Source organism: Leopardus geoffroyi, chromosome B3 (assembly GCF_018350155.1).
Source record: "Leopardus geoffroyi isolate Oge1 chromosome B3, O.geoffroyi_Oge1_pat1.0, whole genome shotgun sequence".
Lineage (NCBI taxonomy): Eukaryota > Metazoa > Chordata > Mammalia > Carnivora > Felidae > Leopardus > Leopardus geoffroyi.
Genome location: NC_059337.1, coordinates 85,867,578 through 85,881,797, shown reverse-complemented (window position 1 = coordinate 85,881,797; position 14,220 = coordinate 85,867,578). Strand labels below are relative to the sequence as shown.

General features: G+C 39.2%; 1 long non-coding RNA gene across 5 annotated transcripts in view; it reads left to right on the top strand.

Annotated features, from left to right (window-relative positions):
- LOC123583573 overlaps positions 1–11,381 on the top strand; it is a 38,161-nt gene extending 26,780 nt beyond the window's left edge. For 4 of the 5 annotated variants that reach the window (XR_006704957.1, XR_006704955.1, XR_006704954.1 and 1 more), the window contains 2 exons: positions 2,275–2,338; positions 9,458–11,381. This is a non-coding gene — a long non-coding RNA (uncharacterized LOC123583573). The remainder of the gene's footprint in view (positions 1–2,274; positions 2,339–9,457) is intronic. The other variant, XR_006704958.1, reaches the window with a different exon arrangement.
- Positions 11,382–14,220: the final 2,839 nt, after the last annotated feature.

Here is a 14,220-nt window from a genome sequence, read left to right as displayed (position 1 = left end):
AACAGAGGTATTTAATCAAAATTATATGAAGTATCTGTATCCTGCAGATATACTTGTACACGTACAAAAGGACACACAAGCCAGAGTTGTTCGCTGCAGATTGTTTGTGATACTAAGAGCTAAAAAAACATCCTGAGCATCTATCAACAAGGGCACTATATGGTTTAATAAGTGCTGTCTATGTACTGATATAGAGTAGTCTTCAGGAGCTATATATATGCATGTGTATATGTGTGTGTGTGTGTGTGTATACATATATACATTTAATATATATACATATATATTAAAGTTTATTTCTTTATTTATTTTGGGGAAAAAAAAGAGAGCAGCATAAGCAGGGGACGGGCAGAGACAGGAGAGAGAGAATCCCAAGCAGGCTCCATGCAGTGAGTGCAGAGCCCAATTCAGGGCTCAATTTTGTGAACCGTGAGATCATGATCTAAGCCGAAGTTGGACGCTTAACCTACTGAGCCACCCAGGTGCCCCTGGGATATATTTTTATATGAAAAAAGCAAGCTGCAGAACATGTATGTTGCCTCCCATATAAGAAATGTAGAAAAATAAGAATATGTATTAATGTTTGCTTGTATATGCATAAAAAGACCCCTTAAGTGGAAGACCCCTTAAGAAACCAATGCGGAGTGCCTGGGTGGCTCAGTTGGTTAAGAGTCCCACCCTTGATATCGGCTCAGGGTTGTGAAACCGGGCCCTGCATCAGGCTCAGTGCTGAGCATGGAGGTTGCTTGGGCTTCTCTCACTCCTTCTCTCTCTGCCTCTCCCCTGCTCTCTCTCTCTCAAAATAAATAAACTTAAAAAAAAATGAAAGCAATGCAAGTGCTAATCTATAGGGTGGGAGTGGGCATCAGGGATTACTGAGTGGATGGGAAAAGGAGGCGAAACAGATTCTCAGTGTATACCTTTCTATATCATTTTAAGTTTTGAACCATGGGAATGTATTATTTAAAATTATATTAAATAAATTTAAGTTATAAAATAAAATTCCCCCTCTCAGAGCTTTGAATTCCCTGAGGTCTTTGTAAATGCTTAGCTATGTTTACTTGGGATAAAGAACATTACAGCGGACTGGACAGGGAGGCTCTGAACACGAGAAAGAAGCCTTTTTAGAGACCACTGGATTTTTCTTACTACATTCTTAGACCCACTCTTCCATGAAAATGATTTGGAGCAGAATGAGGAAGAAGAATACCTTTCTCTACAAAGTTTTCAGAGATGGGATATCTTACAAACAGTATATCTGTCTGACACAGGAACAGTTTTAGAAGTAGATTTCATTCTTTAAATTTCCTGCAGATAAAGCTGTTTAGAGTGGCCCCCTCTGGTTTCTCATGATAGTTTTGTAGGAAAGACATGATTTGCCCATACCTTCGGTTGATCTGCTTAAGTCATAAAATGGAACAATGTGAAAATTTTCTTCTTTAAGCCTTAAATAATGGCCTCATGCTGAGTTACAAATAAGAGAGATTGGCTGCCTTGCCACAGAAATGCTACTTTTCTTTGACAAGGATGTGGCTCTGTAAATTTTTCAGAACACCACATTCAGGTGAGTTGGAGAAAGATAGTGGGATAGAATTAGTTTTGAGAATTCTCTGGTCATTTCCATGAACTGAGATTATGCAGTTATGAAATAAGGAGGTAGAGAATAAATAACAAGAAAAACAATGTTGATGATGATTTCATGAGTATAAGAGACAGTGTTAGAAGTTTGTTGAAGAGTGATAGAATCATCACACAAGCCACACTGGGCCAGAAAAGGCCACGGGCGTTGAGGAGGGATTTTACTCCCCAATATATCTCAGCACCGATTCTCCTCGCCACTATTACCGCTACTATTACTGTCCCTGCCTTTTCAGTTCCTTTTAGCCATTTTTGCCCATAAGACTACACCCAAGTGGTAAGCTCTGGTTACCTAGGAAGCTAGTGATAAGTGTGTGGAAACATGGAGGTGGGTGCCCATGAAGGCCAGTGACTCACCACCTTCCATTCACCAGTTTCTGTCATTGCCTCCTCCCTCCCCTCCCCCCCCCCAATATCATTTGCTCTTTCAGCTGGCTTCAAATCACTCCTGTGGAAAGGGTCTGAAAAATTTAGCTTTCGATTTAGAACACATGAGCATGTTAAGGAAGCTATTGCCAGCAATCAGAGCCACTTGTGACATCACACCAATAAAAGGCATTCAGGTGAGAGACAATAATGACTATAGGTATTTAGCCCAAATGTATGTGAGTTTTAACTCTTTAAATGCATTTCCTTTAGCAGCTACTTGAAATACTTTATCAGTGAAAGTCTTGACGCAGCAAACATACGTGTAAAAACGTGGGTAAGTAGACTTATACACCTTAACAAAACGATGGCTTTATTTGTATTCCCTTTGTAACTAAAATTTTTAAAAAATATTTATTTATTTTTGAGGGGGGCCGCAGAGAGAGACGGAGACACAGAATCCAAAGCAGGCTCCAGACTCTGAGCTGTCAGCACAGAGCCCGACATGGTGCTCAAACCCACAAACTGAGAGATCATAACCTGAGCCAAAGTAGGATGCCCAACTGACTGAGCCACCCAGGTGCCCCACTCCCTTTGTAATTTTAACTAAATATTGCAGTAAGTGGTTCTGGTTTTAAATACTAAGTATATGGGCATTTATTACATACAATATGAAAATACTTCAGGGGTCTTATGATTAATGCCATAGTATTTAGGCACAGTTTATAGAGACTTTCAAAGACAAAAGGCCCAAGCAGATGATGAAACACATGAAAAAGATATATGTGTACAACCTGGGACTCAATCCAGACTTGCTCATATCATCCCAGGTCCAGCTCCTGGCTTATCAGGAATGTTCCCAAGCAAATATTCTCTGCACCTGGCCCAAGGTTGCCCTGTGGATTAATCTCTATGGTAGGGCTGACAGAGAAAATACAGCATGCCCAGCTAATTTTAATTTCAGGTAAGTAAATAATAACTTACAGCCTAAATATGTGTCAAATATTGCATACAACATACATAAGGCAGACATATGCCCTAACTCCTATGTGCTTACCCTCTGAGGCAAGATACCTCGCAGGTTTGAAACCCTCAAATCCAGAATTTCAATCTAGCCTAATAGTTTGTTTCTCCTTTTGGATACTGCCTCACCCTCTATTGTTTAGGCTTGCTTTCTCTAAATGGACCATTTTATTCATAGTGCATATTTTCAAATATTTTAAACACTAGTAACTGGAGAGAGACATTAGCTACTTTGGAACAATTATAATAGAGTTTTAGAGAAAATTATAAAACTGACTTTATTCCCCACCTCCAGCCCCCACCCCACCAATTTTGATTTTTCAAAGGTATGTCTTTAGGATTTGATGCTAGATTTAAAAGGGTGGACAGATGTGGAATAAGATAGAAGGGCTCCTTTCAGACTAAGTTTGTACCCCTGGCTTATTCTCTTGGAGTTGTGATAAAGATAGCTACTCAAAGATTTCATTTGCAATTTTTGGACTCAAGTCAAACGCCACCACTACTAAAATCCAGCAACGAAGGAAATGGAATAGCAGCGTGGTAGAATAAATAAAAAACGTAGAGCTGGCAGATTTGGGATTGAAGCCTGGCTCTGGACCCTAACTAGCTGAAAGATCCCAGGAAAGTCCTTCAGTTTCCAGAAACCTCAGTTTACCCCCCAATAACATGGGGATCATAGGGCAACTATTAAGAGAGATACTGTGGACAGGAATGATTTGGAAACTTTAAGCCCAGTCTAGATGTTTGCAGTGGTGATGATGATGACGATGATGATAAAAATGGTGGCCAAAAGATGTAAAGAGGCATTAGAGAAAGTCAGTTATTAAAGAGATACTTTAATTAAGATTCTGAAATGCTTACTTCCTACTCAGTTCACAATAATTATATACATAAGAGTATTGTTCTTATACAGGTTGGAAAAAGGAAAAACACCCAATAACACCAAAGTCAGTCCAATTCCATATACTTTTGGAAGAAAGCTTACTAAAAGATTTTGAGTCAAAAAATGAGATGTTTAGGGTAGAAATATTTTATTTATTTAAGATCACATCAAAAAATGGATAACAGAAAGGCACACTGAGAAACACTTGTTTAAAGCCTTTTACTTTTATTTTGGGTCAACACTCATTCAACAACCAGCCTGTTTATTTTGTAAGACCTCAGAAATATTTATAATAATAATTATTATTATCTAACATAACAGCTGGGAGTGTTCAATACACAGAGAAGGCTTTCATGAGGTACCAAGTATAACCATTTGCCCAGTGGTAAAGCAGAGGGAGCAAAAGAAGAGATTTGACCAGAGGTCCTCTCCTTCCCTTTAGCACTTCCACTCCTCACTCAAAGAGAATGCTGAAGGCTACAGGAGGACTGAGCCATGAGGGCACTGGATGTCAACTCTGACTGAAGAGTATTCATCCTTGTTTAACTTTATCTCACTTTTATTTATTTTTTTTTAAATTTATTTGTTTATTTATTTATTTATTAAGTTTATTAAATTTATCTGCACCTGTGTGCAAGTGGAGGCGGGACAGAGAGAATCCCAAGCAGGCTCTGTGCTGTCAGTACAGAGCTGGATGTGGGGCTCGAATCCACAAACTGTGAGATCATGACCTGTGTTGAAATCAAAAGTTGGCTGCTCAGTGGACTGAGCCACCCAGACACCCCTAATTTTACATCACTTTTAACTGCACAACCAATACATGTGTGTTACCGAAAATTAGAGAATGTAGATAAGCAGAAAGGTGAATAATGTAACAATCACCCCTAACTCTTCCCTACAGAAATTTGGAATACTCATTTGGGTTGCCCTATGTCCCCACATGTGCAATTAAACCATGAGGGATCAGAATTTATCCTACTTTGTCTGAACCCAGCAGAGAAGCCCTTTCTGGTGTTCTGCTCTGAGGGATTTCTGAACAAGTACATTTCAACCAAGGCTTCAAGTGGTAGAGTAAGCATAAGCCCACTAATGTTATTCTGTAATGACAGGACAGGATAGAAATTAAGCCACTAGATTTAAAAATTACACTTCTCCTACTTTCTTTATCTCCCTTTATAGAACTCCCTAAATTTCTGAACAAAAGACAACACTTTCCTGCAGAGATTCAGAATATAAATGAGTGCTAAGAGTCTTTGACATCAAGGGTTCACCAAATCCTGAGCTCCATTTCCTACAGAGTCTCAAAGTGTTTTTCTGTCACTTACTTCCACACTTGGTCTTGAATCTAAGTGAGATGGAGTCCCAGCTCTAGGCTAAAAATGTCCCCACCTCTAGAATTCAGAATCATCTAACCTTGCCTGAGACAAAGAGGGGTGGAGAGTCAAGTGGAAAGAGCACAGCTCAGTTACAAGCCATAGTGTTGGAGCAGAGTAGTGACTCAAGTACCTCAGGGTCAGTCACATTGGCCCCAGGCCCAGATTTCCATGGACTCATTTCTGGGTCCTGGAAGAGAGAGAGGACTGTGAATAGAAACTAGAAGACCCATTTTTACCCAAACCTCTTGAGACTTCGAAGAGCTAGCCAATATTACTTTGGTAACATCTGATGCAGAGAGAAAATGGAAAGGTATTCTCCATTGTGCCACAGACCTCTGAGCAGCATTGGCCCATCTGGTGCTCTAGGGGTTTCAGGTGGCACCCAGCATAAGTGCAGTGGTGGTGCCCAGAAGAGGGGTGGATGCCCTGGTGATAATGCAGAGGGCAGTGGTTCCCAGAGAGGCACAGGCATGGGGAAGCCCTGAAAAGCAGTGGGACCTAGCAGGGAGACAGCAGCATTAAGTTTAGAGTAGACATGGTTGTACCTGCAAAATGCAGTGGTACCTAACAGCATAAAAGCATAAAAATGGCATCTTCCACAGTAACTATAACCAAGCATAAGACACAATCCAAGGTTGTGTGCGTGCGTGAGCGCGCGCGTGCACGCGTGTGTGTAAGAGGGCAAACTCTAGAGCGGGCTCCATTTCAGCTATCATACCTATTTCCTCTTCCCTAAAACCAGTCCCATAGGTTGTTACTAAAATAATAAAATGATGGTCTTTCCTGGCATTTGACTAAGCTACTCATAGACTCAAAGTCTTCCTCAAAGCCTATAGAACTTGGATTGGATTCAGGCATCGCCACTTCCCACTCCAGAATTTCTGGGCTAATAGTACTATTTACCTTGTATGGTTGTTAGGAGGATTACAGTGTAGTACCTGAAAAAGGCTTAGAACAGCACTGGGTACATGTTAACCCTCCTCAGTATGAAGTCTAGTATGAATGCTGTCTAAATTTGCCTCCCAAACAGGCCCCATTTGCGACCTAGTGCGTGGTGAGAGAGACTTACGCTTAACTTGTGACTCATAATTTACTAGCTGTAAGTCCTTAGACAAATTAATTGACTTCTTGGTAATGTGAAGTAATCCCACAAATATGAAGCACATTGTATGCTAGACATTGTACCAGGTGCTGTAGACCCACAGACAGACAGGCACCTTGAACACCACCTTGCTGCAAAGCACTCAGTGCCTGGGGGTGGGAGGCAGGCAACTAAATACACAAAAATAATAGAGCTGTAAGGATAGCACACTTATCCGGCTTGAGTTAGATCAATAGTTAATAGATTAATCAAACAAGTCAATAAAGTGGAGAATCATTAAAAAAATGTTATCTACATGCTTTAATTGTTCTATTTCAACATAAACAGTTTAGAGGTTGCCAGGGAACCGGGGAGGGGAGAATGAGGAATGATTACTTAAGGAGTGTTTTTCTGGGGTGATGAGAAAGTTTTGAAACTAGAGAGACTTGATGGTTGCACAACATTGTGAATGCACTAAATGCCACTGAATTGTACACTTCAAGATGGTTAATTGCATGTTATGTGAATATCACCTCAATAAAATATTATATAAATGTACATTATTTTACCAATCTTTCAATGTATGGCTAAGGACTCTTCTTGAGGTACGTGCCTAGAACTGAAGCCCCAGGTCATCTTTCTGGCATAAACCACACCCAGAAAATATATATTATATATTATTTCCAGTTTTAATTTCTTTAAACTGGGCATCATCTTCATCTTAAAAATATTAACCACCTAATTGCTTATAGTGTTACACACTATTTGTGGAGAACTACATAGATTTGATCACTGCATTTTAAAAGTTTACAGTCCAAGAAAGACTGGTGCAGGCATGCATGCTTAAGATTCACCAGACGTACTGTACCAGTACCTTTCCGAGAGCAGCCTGCTTGGTTCTGTGACTTCCTCCCCGCTTTCCCTCTTGACCCTTATTACCTTCCTGGCCCCCAGCACTGCCTCAGGTCCTCGACCACCCCCCATTGAATACCCTGCCCTTGATGAGTGGGGGTGGTGGGTGGCACTGGTTTGAAGAGCTTACCAGATCTCCCAGAGCCAGCCAGCCTGGAGTTGTGTTTGCAAACACAGGCCCTGACTGTGGCTGTCAGACCTCCCAGACACTATCTGCTGCCCATCTGTCACCACCATCTTCAGGTGCCCTGTTCATCTGGCTGGGCTGCCTACTACCACCCTACACTGCAGCTGTCCCCAGTACCTGCCTCCCTGACACCACAAGAAAGCACATCTAGACTCCAGGAACAAATGATCCTTATCTGCCTCATTCCCACTGAAGATACATTACTCACAACAGCATATATTTAGTGAGTGCTCACTGTCATTCATTTAATTGTTGGCTCTTCCATTCCTGGCCATGACAAGGGATATGCTATAACCTACTCCTGAAAAGATTCGATGACACGTGTGGACAAATGTATTAGCACATTATCACTGGTATCAAAACTAATGCCCCCTGTGGACCCAGAACAGGCCTACAGGAGAGGAAAAAGCAGAAAACCTACCTGCCTCACTGCTTCTGTGCCAAGTCCAGGAATGGTGTTTGCCTTGCTACATCTGTAAGCCAGCAACAAAGGAGGAGGCCATTAGAGGTCAAGGTCTTGTCTTAAGAATATTCATTAAAATAAAGGCACTGACTTCATTCTTAGGCAGATTCTCATCCTGTGGAGTATCTAGTCCTTTTGACTAATATTTTTGTTCTTCTTGAGTCTGATCTGGATCTGTTCTAATGTGTTTCAGCTATGAGGGTAGTGGAAGTAAATTAAAAAGAAATTTAAATAGCTTCCCATCCCCTAAATTGGTTTCATACTAATATGACCCTAAATCTGAAAGTTTTTGATGATCTGGCTACTGCAGTCATCCATATGAACTCTCTTACTGCTGACTGAGAGTTAATTATTATCAAATACCCATCCACCGAGGGTCAGTTACAAGTTGGGACAACTGTGGTGAATAATACAAATGTGGGGTGCCTGGGTGGCTCAGTCGGTTGGGCGGCCAACTTTGGCTCAGGTCATGATCTCGCTGTCTGTGAGTTTGAGCCCCGTGTCGGGCTCTGTGCTGACAGCTCAGAGCCTGGAAGCTGCTTCTGATTCTGTGTCGCCCTCTCTCTCTACCCCTTCCCTGCTTGCTCTCTTTCTCTCTCTCTCCCTCTCTCTCTCAAAAATAATAAAAAGCATTAAAAAATTAATAATACAAATGCAATTTATTTTACTGTTTACTCTCTCATGTCAGAGTGATCAGCTAGTAAAACAAAAATTATAGATAAGTACTTAAAAAAAATTTTGTTTGTAATGTTTCTGTCCCATCCATATGAAATTTAAACTTTTTTCAAATGTAATTTACTAATAATATACCCTGTGCCTGAATCACAGAATTACGTCCTCTGCCCACTTACCCATAAATATGTTTGAATTGGTAATGTTCATAAATATGTTTGCATAAATTTTCATATGGTTGAAGATGATAACAGTTTCCCATTTGTGGTGAATATTCTTTTGTTTTTATTGTTACTTTGTTGTTTAGAAATTTAAAATTTTTTGTAACTACATTTGACCATTTTATTTCACTTCTCATTTCTTTTCTTGCTTCAATTATAAGAAGGTTATCACCTTAAAGTTAATTAAGGGACTAAAACCCCTAATTTTCCCTGAGGATTCCATTCCCCACCATCCTTGAGATCTTACACTGACATTCTCTGGGCCTGGGAGTCCACATCCCATAACTCTTCAATATATTATTTTCACAAAGGTTGAACACTTGTGTTATGACTTTATTTTTTTAAATTTAATTTAATTAAAAATTTTAAATTGAATTTTTTTTTTTTTTTTTTTTTTTTTTTAATTCTCAAGTTAGTTAACATACAGTGTAGTCTTGGCTTCAGGAGTAGAACCCAGTGATTCAGCTCTTATATATGACACCCAGTGCTCATCCCGAAAAGTGCCCTCCTTAATGCCTGTCACCCATTTAACCCATCTCCTACCCCCATCAACTCTCAGTTTGTTCTTTGTATTTAAGAGTTCTTTATGGTTTGCCTTCCTCTCTGTTTTTATTTTATTTTTCCTATGACTTTAACAGAGCAGTTACCTACAGAGTCCATTGTTCACCTGTTTATCCTGGATTTAGAACTATTTCTTATGTTTGCTGATGTCTGAGAGGCTATGGCTTACTCCATTTATACCCAGGTTGGTATACACATTCACTCGTTTCTTCATTCATTTACACATGTATTTATTTATTCACTTTGTTATTTGTGGCATACAGATTCATATGTAGCCCTCAGTGAGCCCTGCTTTCTGGTGTTTACTCATGTGTGTGGGCAGGACATATGACTTGCTTCTAACCGACAGAATATAGTAAAGGTGACGAAATGTCCCCTCTGTGATTGATTACATAATAAAGACTCTGTCTAGTTGGAAGACTCAATCTAGAGAGTGTCCTTGCTGGCTTGATGAGATAAGCAGCCATGTTGGGGAAAACCCCATGGTGAGAAACTGTGGACAGTTTCCAGACAACAGCCAGGAAGAAGCTGGGATCCTTGATCTTAGAGCTGCCAGGAAGTGAATTCTGCCAAGAATGTGAGTGAACTTGGAAGGTATTTCTTCCCCAGTTGAGCCTCCAGATGGGAACACAGTCCAGATGATACCTTGCTTGCAGTCTTGTGAGACTGTAAGTAGAGGGACCATCTAAGCCATGCCTTCACCTGTAGAAACTGTGAAATGATAAATGGCTATTGTTTTTAGCTACTAAGTATGTGTTAATTTGTTGTGCAGCTATAGAAAATGAATACACTGTGCTGTGCTAACTACCATATAGGTCTTCTCTCAGTACCTGAAGTAGCCTCATGAGCCTGACTCTAATATTATTCCCATTTTACAGATGAAGAAACTGAGCCTCAGGAACTGAACTGCAGAATGTCCTGCTCTCAACCACTGAAATATCATGCTATGTTTCATTTTTAATGTATTTCATTATTTCACAAATTCAAGTTTATCATGGCTTAAAACTTATCTCCTGAACATGCCAACTGTATTTACAAAAAGCCCTACTAGGCACACCTAGTACACAAAATAAATGTTTTTATAAATGCAACATTACAAGGAACTTTTCTTTTGTGCTACATTTTTACCATGTATCTCACAGAAATAATATTTGATTCATGAATAGAAAAGTTTCTATTTTCTGTTAAAGTAGTGATAGGCTGTATCACTAAAATAGTGATAGACTGTAAACTATTTAGAAGGGAGAATAATTATGGCTGATAGAAGCCCCAGATTTGTGGGAATTGATTTGGAGTTGAAACAGTCAAGTAAACATCCATTAGAATGTGCTGGATCTTACTGCAGGACAAAAACGTTTCATCTTGGGTCCTAACTTTCCCATTTATGTTCAGGTATAGGGAAACATTAGGAAGTGGGGAGATTGAGAAATACTTAAAAGAAAAACAACAACAACTAAAGTCCTATTTGGATCAGTGCTCTGAGAATCTGAGATAGGATTATGACCCCACTACTGTGTCTTCTAATGACAGCTCTTTCTATTCTGCATTTATCAGATGTTAATTATTCATACTGCATGATTGATGATTTTGGAGTCAGAGATTCACCTGCAATATTTGGAATACTGGTGGAGGCCTACATCAACACAGAATTTATAAAGCAGCTGGTGCTAGTCAAAGCTAATGATGAAATTTCAGTTTAATAAAAAGACCCCCAACTGAGCACACCATCTTGAAAAAAGTATACTTATCGAATGGCTTTCAATCAGTTCAAGAGAGACACCTTAATTGGGAAGAGGAAAATTTGCAGAGCAGTTTGTCATTGTGCCAATTCTAGATCAATAACTGCATGTCTGCTCTTTGGGAGACATAGCTTTTGCTTTATATTGAGTAACCACATTGACTTCCTCTCCACTTGGGTACACTCTGTTTCATTTGATAATGTTAAAGGATATCTTCTTTTAATTCACCTCTGTGTCTTCATAATAAACATGAGCAAATGTAGGCTTGTGATTATGAAGGTCAACTTTTTAAATTTTTAAAATAAATTTTATATTTTTGCCACAAGAAGGCAATGCTTATAGAATTTTGATATTTTCAAAATTGTTTTATTGGAAAAAATCACATGGGTAGAATTAAATTATGGTGGTTTAAGTAAAAGAAGAATATGATGAGCAATGATGATTTGGATTCATATAAAATTATTCTGGAGAATACTGTACAGAATCATCTACTAATTAGAAACAAAAATAGGGACACCTGGGTGACTCAGTCAGGCATCCAACTCTTGATTTTGGCTCAGGTCATGATCTCATGGTTTGTGAGCCCCACATTGGGCTTCCCACTGACAGCACAGAGCCTGCTTGGTATTCTCTCTCTCCCCTCCCCTGCTTGTGCTCTCCCTCCCTTTCTCTCTCTCAAAATAAACTTTTAAAAAAGAAACAAAAATAAAAAGGGTTTACCTTTGGAAGAAAGGATTTGGAACACTAAAGAATGTAACTCAGTCATCAAGTCTTAGTTTCCTTATTTGTTAAAAGGAGATACTCATTCAAACTGATGGCTTTTCAAATTGGTCTAGGTGGTACATTAGAGGGCATTATGGAGCAGGCAGGGCAGGAGGGGGCAGAGAAGGTGATGGCCCAATGTGAAGATCAAGGCAAAGCTTGAGAAGGGAGGGCTCTAGTTCCCGTTTTCACTTAAACCAAGGCAAATCTTTGTTTTCCTTCCTTTTCTGTCTCTTCCTTCCTTCCTTCTTTCCTTCCTTCCTTCTCTCCTCCCTCCCTTTTTCTTTTTCCCTTCCTTCTTCTTTTGTTTTTTTCTCTCTCTCCCTCTCCCTCTTCTGCTTCCTTCCTTCTTTTCCTTCCTCCTTCCAAAGTTTATACATACTTATATCAATATAAATTAACATACAGAAATAGCAAGTTTCTGTATAATAGTTCTTTTTGAAAAACAGGGTTCTACTGATAAAATATAACTTGAAAACCATTGAGCTAGACAATTCTAAGTCCTCTTCCTTCTGTGAATTTCTTCCTTCTAATAATTCTTCAATTACTTCTGGGATTTCAAGATCCAGAAATGAAACAGCAAGGGAGATTGAAGATATGTTAGAAGACACAACAGATACCTATTTTGCACAAACTATAATTCTACTAAAAGCTATGGGTGAAGTGGCATCTTACAGACCCCTACAGAGATATGGGATTATGACTACCAGGTCTAAGTTTTTTTTTATTTTTATTTTTTTGAGTTAACTACATAGAACAGGGCTGTGGTCTTTTAAGCATTTAATCTACTAGATGATGTTCAGGTAGAGTGACAGAATTATGGCCTAATTAAAAAAAAAAAAAGTTTCTTGCATTTAGAGAATCATATACCGTAAGAGTCAGTGGGAGACTCTGAGATCATTTCTCTCATTTTATACATTCACTTAACCATTAAATTAATACCTTTTTTATTGAATTTGAGTGTGTGTCGGCCAGTGTGTTAGGTGTTGAGGTTATAGTATATTGTCCCCGTCCGTAGAGGAATTATGTTTTAGTGGAGGAAACAGCAATGAAACCCACAATCATACACCTGAGAATATAAGTACATATTTTTATGAGCATTATTAAGTAGAAGAGCAGGATCCTCTGAGATCACGTGTTAGAGAGGACAGGACAACACTAGACTGTAGAGAGTGACAGTGACTTGCACTGAGCTGAGCACTGCAGAGCTGGCACCAGACTCAGTCTCTTGTTCTCTGTCTCACCGGCTTGACTGAGAAAGTTTAGGTTAGGTGATGGAAATCCAAAATCCATGAGCTCCTTTCCTGGCTTCTCATTACTCTGAATTGTTGGGCAGCCTTGAGAGACACCTGAATATCTGCACTAAGAATGGAATTGTCTTCTTTGGTGAAGATCTCTCTGCTTATAGTGTGGTTGACTAGAGGCTGAGAAGGATTTGCAGAGGTAACAAAGTCCATGATTAAAGAAAAGAAATTACTTAGTATCTCTAGAAAGACTACCAATTATTAAACCTTCCAGGCTGCATCCAAGTTCAACAGCTTTTTGGAGTCTGCTTTGTTGTGAAATGAGTGGTTTTGTTCCTATCGAAGGTCCATCAATATGGACACCAATTTCCATTACAAACTTAAAAAAATAGTTTTTGTTTATTTTTGCTTCAAGTTTTAATTTAAATTCTAGTTAGTTAACATCAGTTAATATCAGTGTAATATCAGTTAAAGATTTTATTATTTTATTAATTTTTTTTAATGTTTATTTATTTTCAAGAGACAGAGAGAGAGACAGAGCATAAGCAGGAGAGGGGCAGAGAGAGAGGGAGACACAGAATCTGAAGCAGGCTCCAGGCTCTGAGCTGTCAGCACAGAGCCCGATGAGGGGCTTGAACCCATGGACTGTGAGATCATGACCTGAGCTGAAGTCGGACACTTAACCAACTGAGCTACCCAGACGCCCCTAAAGATTTTATTTTTAAGTAATCTCTACACCCAACATAGGGCTCGAGCCCATGACCCTGAAATATGAGAATTGAAGTTGTTTATAATGTTCAATGGGACAAGTGATTGACTTCCCTCAATCTAAAGCCTATGTCATAGTCAAGTACAACTAGTTTGAGATGTTTTGTTTGTTTTTATATATTTTTATTATATTCAGCAATTATTCGCACATATACACTATATATAAATCTTTGCATTAATGAATAAATGGGATTATAGCATACATGTTGGGGTTTTTGGGTGCAAACTACTTTTTTTTTTCCTTTTGTAAACCTCCTCCCTCCTCTTCTGTTTTCCTGCCTTCCCCAACCCCACCACAACCCATGCTATCAAAATAGCTTGTATCTT